Here is an 8,587-nt window from a genome sequence, read left to right on the forward strand (position 1 = left end):
AACCATCTTCAACAACCATGTCGAGGCGGAGGACTTCATCAAATGGATCAGGTCTGAAGAGGGACCGGACTGAATTATTAGGAAATGATTTTGAGTGTCGCGGTTTACAAAGTGGAAGGTATCAGAAGATGAGAAAATAAAGGCACAAGATTGAACCGAGCTAGCACAAACTACAAGGTCAAATATACTCCTTTGTTTAGTATGTTCAAGGCTTTTTCTCAGAGCTTATAGCCTAGTAACTGTTAAAGCTGTTAAGTTACTCTCCTTTCGCCATTCACTCTTAAGTCTAAGCGCTTTAGGTAGTTCCCTTTTTATTTTATTTTATTTTCTCCTCTCTTTATAAACAATAGTTACGAGGCAAAATGTATCTTTGGTAATTGTCACTGCGTTAATTTATAAAAAATAAAATAAAAACACTGGGATTATACTACCGCACTTCTTAATTTGTGTTCGGTTTCTCTTAGAAAATATTGTGCCTTCAGAGAGTGAAACTTGATTTAGTTCATGGTAAAAGGAGGTTTATGAAAGAAAATTTGTAATGTTCAATTATGGTAGCATGGGAGTGTAAGGTTAGTGTTATTAGTTGTTTATCTTTTGTTAGCTCAGTGATACTGTCTTAACCTTAGGTTAACAGTTAACAGCTATCTGGAAGTTTTAAGATAACAAGGGGGAAAATTCAGGCTAAGTGTCCTGAATATGGGTGTTGGTTTGGGTATAGTGTTCATCAGTAGTATTATTTATTTTAGTCTTTTGTTTGTTTCATTTTTTTACTTTTTACAAGTACCTGAAATGTTTGGGGAGTACAACTATACAAACTATGCAAAATGTCTAGTGAGATAAAAATTAAAATTACATCATGGAACTGCAGGGGGTTACGTAAACATAAGAAAACCAAACAAGTCATGAACAGGATAAAATTAATGCAGTCTAATATTGTGTTTCTTCAAGAAACACACTTGATGTACAATGAGGATTTGAAGATCAGGAGGAGGTGGAGAGGCAAGGTTTTTTCTGCATCATTTAACTCTCAGGCTAGAGGTGTCACTATTTTGGTCAGGAGTCAATTCCACTCCAGGTGAATAAGGTTATCAAAGACAAATTTGGACGATACCTTATCATTCAAGGAAATTTACTAAAAGAGCAAATTATCTTGGCGAACATCTATGCACCAAATACAGATGACCCCAACTTTTTTCAAAACTTATTTCTTGTTTTGTCCAATCTTCCTGGTAAATGTGTGGTGGCGGGCGATTTTAACTGTGCATTAGATCCGGTGAAGGATAGGAGCTCTGGAGCTGTAGAGTCACATACTCGTAGTAGGGTAACTATACATCACTTCATGAAAGAATTGAACCTAATAGATATCTGGAGGGAAGAAAATCCTGCCGATTTAAAGTTTTCGTGTTATTCCGGTATACATAAGTCCTATTCAAGAATTGATTTCTTTTTGATATCTGCAGAGCTAAGGCACAAAATCAAGGAATGTACTTATGATGCTATCCTAATTTCAGATCATGCTCCCAACTCATTGGTATATCAGGACACAAAGCTAGTGAAAGACGCTAAGATTTGGCGTTGCAAACAAAAATGGCTGACTGACCCCGGTTTTGTCTCTTTTCTGGATGAACAAATCGGGTTCTATTTTGAAACTAATACAACAGAAACTTCAACAGGCATGAGATGGGAGGCCTTCAAGGCCTATATTAGAGGCCAAATAATCAGCATCACAAGCTCTAAAGCTAGATTGACTTTTGAAAAGGCAAAAAAATTTGAGATGAAAATAACGGAAATGGAAAATGAGTATTATCGAACAAGGTCAACAGAATCTCATCAAAACCTATTGCTGCTTAGAGCACAATACAATGAACTATCTGCATCAAAAGCGGTGGCCAGCCTGTTGCGACTTAAGCAGTCCTTCTACGATCAGGGTGAAAAACCTGGGAAAGTTCTTGCATGGCGTCTTAAGCAGCTACAGAGCGAAAAAGTTATAACCTCACTGCAGAGCGATCAAGGAGAAACCATTGTAGATCCAGCAGAAATTAATGAAATCTTTAAGAAATTTTATGAGGGTCTTTATAGTTCCGAAGTGAATAATGTCAATTCGGAACTAAAAGTGTTTTTAAATAGTATAAATATACCCAAGATACCAGAAATTCTTAGGACAAATTTGGAGAAAGACATCACAGTAGAGGAATTATCTGCGGCGATTGATAGTATTAAAGCAGGGAAAACTCCTGGACCTGATGGTCTCCCAATTGAAATCTATAAAAAATGTAAAAATAAATTGATGACTCCAATTTTAGAAATGTTTATAGAGTCCTTCCGAAACGGTACCTTGCCGTCGTCGTTAAGAGGAGCATTAATTACTCTGCTTCTGAAGGCAGGTAAACCAACTAACAAATGTGAAAACTGGATACCTATTAGCCTGCTAAATGCAGATTTGAAAATACTTTGTAAGATTTTAGCAAAAAGAATCGAAGACATAATAACTACGATAATTGGGGGGGGATCAGAACGGGTTTATCCGTGGCAGACAAGGCTTCCACAATGTCAGAAGGATCTTGAATATTCTTTATCATCAAAAGGAGGCCCCAGACACGGCTTTACTGTCACTCGATGCTGAAAAAGCGTTTGACAGAGTGGAATGGTCTTATTTGTTTGAGATTCTGGCACGCTTTGGTTTGGGGGAGACGTTTTGTAATTGGATAAGATTGCTCTATAAGGAACCATATGCACAAATTTTGACTAACAGTAATATCTCAAAAATTATAAAAATAAAGAGAGGGTGTAGACAAGGGGACCCTTTGTCTCCATTGTTGTTCATTATGGCTATTGAACCTTTGGCAATTGCAGTGAGGTCACATGATAGCATTTCTGGAATAACCATAGGACAGACGGAGCATCGTTTAGCTTTATATGCAGATGACATCATTGTTTTTCTCAAAAATACCAACAATTCTATCCTGGCTTTGCTAGACTTGATTAGGAAGTTCGGCAAGTTCTCAGGTTATAAGATTAATAAGTCTAAAACATCCATTATGTTACTAAACCAAGTAGACAGGGAAAATCCAACTAATATAGTTGCACAATTTAAGGTCGTCAATTGCTTCTCTTATTTAGGTATTCAAATTGTTCCATTGCTTAACAATATCATAGAAACTAACTATAGACCAGTTATGCAGGAGATCTCAAATTCTTTAGATAGATGGGCTGCTCTACCTATGTCGTTAATGGGGAAAATAAATACTCTAAAAATGAATGTACTTCCTAAACTGTTGTATTTGTTTCAAAACTTGCCTCTGCCACCTCCAAGCAATTTTCTCAGCTGAAGACACTTTTCATTAAGTTTCTATGGAACAATAGATGCCCCAGGCAGCGCCTATCACTGTTGTACTTGCCTTATGATAGAGGAGGGCTTAAATGCCCAAACCCACTTTGGTACTACTGGGCGGCGCAACTGAGAACAATGATGTTCTGCTACTCTGAGGAGAATGTGCCACTGTGGAGAGAAATGGAAGGTGATGCATTGAAGCTGCCTTTGCCCATTTACCTGTACTCAGCTAAGTTTAAGAAACTCAAAAATAACACCAAGAATCCTATGGCTAAAAATATGATTAGCGTGTGGCAACAGGTTAAGAAATATCTCCACGTAGCTAATTCGCTCTCAGTATTTAGTCCGATTTGGGGAAATGATCTCTTCCCCCCAGGAGGAGGTGAGGAGGGGTTTAAAATTTGGGCTGAACAGGGGTTACAAAAAATAGGAGATCTTTATAGTCCTGACGATGCACATCTGATGTCTTTTGATGAAATTGTTGAGAAGCACGACATAGCTCGTAGCCAGTTCTTTAGATATTTGCAACTGAGAGATTTTATCAGAACTCAACAAAATCAATCCCTGTCCATTCCTAGACTATCAAAGCTCGAAGAAATGATGATGAGAGACTGCCAGGGAGGGAGTGTGATTTCCAAAATATATAATGAACTGGTTGATGAATCTTCAGAAACGTCAGTACATAAACTTGAGTCCTGGAGAGAGGATCTACAGGAGAATATCTCCACTGAGGAGTGGGAGAGGGCGTGTACTAAGGCACAAATACAAACGGTGAACTCACGTTTGAAACTTCTGCAGTACAACTGGTTAATGCGTTCGTATATGACCCCAGTTAAACTTAACAAATTCAATAATGACATACCGGATGTTTGCATAAAATGTGACAAGGAAAAGGGCACGATCTTCCATTGTTTGTGGCAGTGTTCTCAAATACAGGAATTCTGGGGAGAAGTGAAACAGTGTATTGAGGAAATATTAGAGATAAAATTACATTTAGAACCAAAAATGTTTCTATTGGGTATCTACCCAGCTAACTGTAACATAAGAAAAAAGCATAGATTATTTTTAGATATAGGTCTGTTGTTGGCCAAAAGAGTCATTGCAACTGCTTGGAAAGAGGTGGATAGACCAAGGATAGGTAGATGGCTTTCAGAATTAACAGCAACTCTGCCCTTAGAAAAGATCACGTATGCAATCAGGGGAAAGCAACCAATTTTTGATAAAATCTGGGGCCCTTTTAGTGGTTTCCTTGCTAATAAAGACTTATCTCGTTTGTTGGAGATACCTGGGGACGATCCATAAGTGGCCTCCTGCAGTTTACTTGGGGGAAATGTTTATTGTCTGATTTTATTGACCATTATCTAATTCATGTGTAGTGCACACTGGTGAGAGTTGTGCATGGTAGGTTTTGTACTTATTCCCTCCTTTTTTTTTATTTACTTATGTAGCATCTGTTTTCTTTTTTTTACATTTTTTTGTGTATTTCCGTTTCCTTTGTCTTAGTTATTTATATTTATTTAATTATTTGTGTTGCGATGTCATGTTTCGGTCAATCTGATGGACAGGGTTCAGTGGGGTGTGAGGCACGAGTTTTGAGTATATGTAAATATTATTATGTTTGAAAATAAATAAAGATATTGTTGGAAAAAAAAATGTATGAAATCTGAACTGCCTTGTAGCATGATTTCTTTTAACATCCATGTCTATGGTTTTCAACTAAAACACTGTGCCTTACTATATTATGACACAGGCACAGATAACAGCTTTTAGCTGACATTGAATGAGAGATACTCTTGAGGTATTCAGGACTGGTACACTGCATTCTCATAAACTTCTAAAATCAAACTTTATCTACCATCTTTTAACTCTAGCCCAGCTTAAGGCATCTTTGCCAGAAATGACATGCGTTTTCAAATAAACATAATTTTTATATTTGTCTTTTGCCCACATCAGGGAATTTAGACATTACAAATTTCCACTCAGATCGTATCTCTGTCGCACTGGCCGTTTCAGCCACAGCACACACCAGATTCAGATAAGCAAACTGTTTCAGCCAATCACAAGCTTATCTTTTGAAAGCAAAACATCAGCTCCTAGTTCTTTCATGGTCAACACTATTCCTCCACGTTCAAAACACTAACAATCTGTTTGTTTAATCAGATGCCTTTCTACACATTTTACATTTAGCAACTGTTAATCCAGTAATACTGCTTCGACTTATTTGATCACATTTCATCTAAATTTTAGTTGTCAATTACTTCAATGTTTTTTCTAGGAGTTTATAAATCTGAAATTAGGATTTCACACCAACTTTGAGGAGGCTAGCACTCTCCGCATGTGATACATTTTTTACAGTTATCATTGTAAATAATCCGTGAGATTAGTCTCTCTATATCATCTAAACCCTTTTAAAGTGTTCCATTAAAACACAATCATCCCTTTCGTTACTTTTATGTATTTTGCAACTCATATTTTGTCATTATCTGTAATTTTACATCAGCCTGTATTTATCAATTCACTAGTTCGTTCCTTCAAAAGGATTCCCTTAAGACTTCAATCTTTCAACCTTCTTTTAACCTTCAATCTTCTTACGACTTCCATCTATCAACTTTCCTTTAACTTTCTTTTCTCCCTTATTTACTTGCACGTTCTTTTCACTTTCTTTAGCACTGCGTTCACATTCTTAGTTCTTTCTCAGACGAAAACTTTAATATCGTCATTTAAATACTGTTCTACTTTCAAACCCACATTAATACACATCACTTTCACATTATCCCTTTCTTTTCTGAGTGTCCATTTACAATTACGGGCTAAATGGCCCTGATGACCACAATTAAAACACTCTCTTTGCCTATAGTTTGATCATTGAGCTTTCAAACAGCTCCAACTTACTGCACACCGTTGAAGCAGTGTGTCCCGGTCAGGAATGTAACCAGAGCCACTGATAAGCAGTTCTCTGTATTCTTTTGACAGTCCACCAGTGGTGGATTCAATCACAATAGCCGAATCATAATCTTCATCATTATTATTGGCAGCTTTAATTTCCATAAGTTGCAAAGAAAATCACTCAACATATTCTAAGGGGTTTTCACAATGTTTCTGTTTAACTTGAATAACATTTCTTTGAATTCAGAGCTTCAGAGCACAGCTGCTTACAGCGTTCGCTCTCTTCTGTCTCACTGTTTGTTTCAGGACTCTTCATAAAGTATAAAATGTGTACTATATGCCATCAATTTCATTAAAACTGGGTTGAAACAGTATTCCTCTATCAAATGGTTAGGCTGCAGATTCAACGTTATCATTATTTTCTCAGTCCCACTTATCTCTGCTGTTTCACAAAAACCAAAATATCATATTACTCATATCTCAATCCCTAAATTGCAGCCATTATAGCTGCTTGCTCCTTCTACTCTTGTTATGAAAATTCTCTAGACATCATTATTTTACCACTAAAATATATAATTGTTCCCCATTCTGCTTAATAAAACTTTCTTTTCGCTCTGCCTCATCTAACCAGTACACGATTGTTTGCTTACAATCCACACACACGTCTCTCACCGCTGTCAGCCTAGTGACACTTAAGATTCCCTCCCTGGGAAAATCATAGTACTTGATCAACTTCCCTATGTTCTTTTCTATTGATTCTTTTACGACATTAAGTCTTGTCTTACTCAAGGTCCCCGCCTCGGGGAAATCGTGATATTTGATCAGTTTTTTGTATGTCAACCATACATTTACCCCCATAACTATTTCTCATTTGACAGAAAATAGGTGTGTAAAAATGGTCTAATTTACTGTTAGATGACCCCATTTTGGCTGAATCTGCTCTCTTGGATTTTTCCTTTTGACGTGCATCCTACTAATCTGTCAAACGTCTTCAACAGATCCGATTTTTTCACCCAAAATCAGCCAGGTTTTAGCAAATATGCTCTGTGATTATCTGTGACTCTTCCGTTCACCTATTTAATCAGCTGTGGTACTTCCATCCACCTATGAGCTAGTTTTTTGTAGAAACCGGTCTGATTTTGTCAGATCAATTTCTCCCTCAAAACTTTCTCTGCTCGTACCAAAGAGACAGTTTCAGCCAATATGGTTCACGTTCACTCACAATTATCAATTTACACTCAACATCAATAAAACAATTTGACTGTCTCTTACCAGAGATGCTTCTATTGCCACCGGGTTCTTTCTGATTCCAGTGGAGTTCCTCCCGGCCCTGATAGCAGTTGGCTCTTCTCTCTCAATTCTGCGAGGTAAGACTAAAGCCTGGTGCTTCAGGATGATCAATCGTCAATCCGCTTAACTCAGGGCCAGAAGAAACTGCCAGGGAAACCCAACTTCTGACACCAATTGTTGTGGCAAAAATTCATTAAACAATCATCAACTGCGTAAGAGACACTCTGAAATTCAAATGATCATTAAAAAGTATTTTATTCTTGCAAGAAGGCCCAGTTGCCACACAGAAGTCACCAGTACAGTCTGTGAAACAAGTGCGACGACGAGAGGGAGGGCAGAGGAGTCTTTATACTGCTTTCAAGGTCTTCTGCTTACAGGCCCTTATCTAAACAAGGAGAGGCTTCCCTGCTAGTTTTCTGATACTGCTAAGTTTGTTCTTACAAACTCACAAGTTCTAAATTGGGCGACCTCTGACCCTAGAAGTCAGAGGTCCCTTCTCATTCTGCCGCCTCCTGACGTCCCACCTGTTACCCAGCATTAAGAGAAACACATACACGTCAGTTTTACCACGTAGACCACGTATAGAAGGTCATTTCAATGTTTTACTGAAAGTCAATGAAAATCAATACTGCAAATCAATGAAAATCAAAATTTTCCATAACAGGCTACTAGGGATGAACGTCTTGGGCTGTGTTGCCAGCAGTTGTTCGAGCAGCACGGTTCCGCACTTTTTGACCTCCCTTCTGTGGCAGAAGTACCTTCCCTTATAAGGCAGGCACTGCAAAAGTGCCATTAGGTGAACATCCATCCTCCTCCTGGTCGTTCAGGTGGGTTAGGGTGCGTGGTCCTCGGATGCAGCGAGTGACAGGCGGTGCTATTACGTTAATAGCGGCGACCTCTTAAGAACAATTTGCGGATGGAGTAGTGGTTGTGCGATCGCCGGGACGTCGATCCTGTCTGGTGGGGTGGATTGTAGCAGGATTAGTTTCCTAATTAAATTGGCTACCCGTGGTACTTACCGAATGGCAATCGCCTAATTAGGTCCAGGTGCACTATAGGTGCGTGTGTATAAAAAATGTT

This window comes from Abramis brama (assembly GCF_963993115.1).
Source record: "Abramis brama genome assembly, chromosome: 9".
Taxonomy (NCBI): domain Eukaryota; kingdom Metazoa; phylum Chordata; class Actinopteri; order Cypriniformes; family Leuciscidae; genus Abramis; species Abramis brama.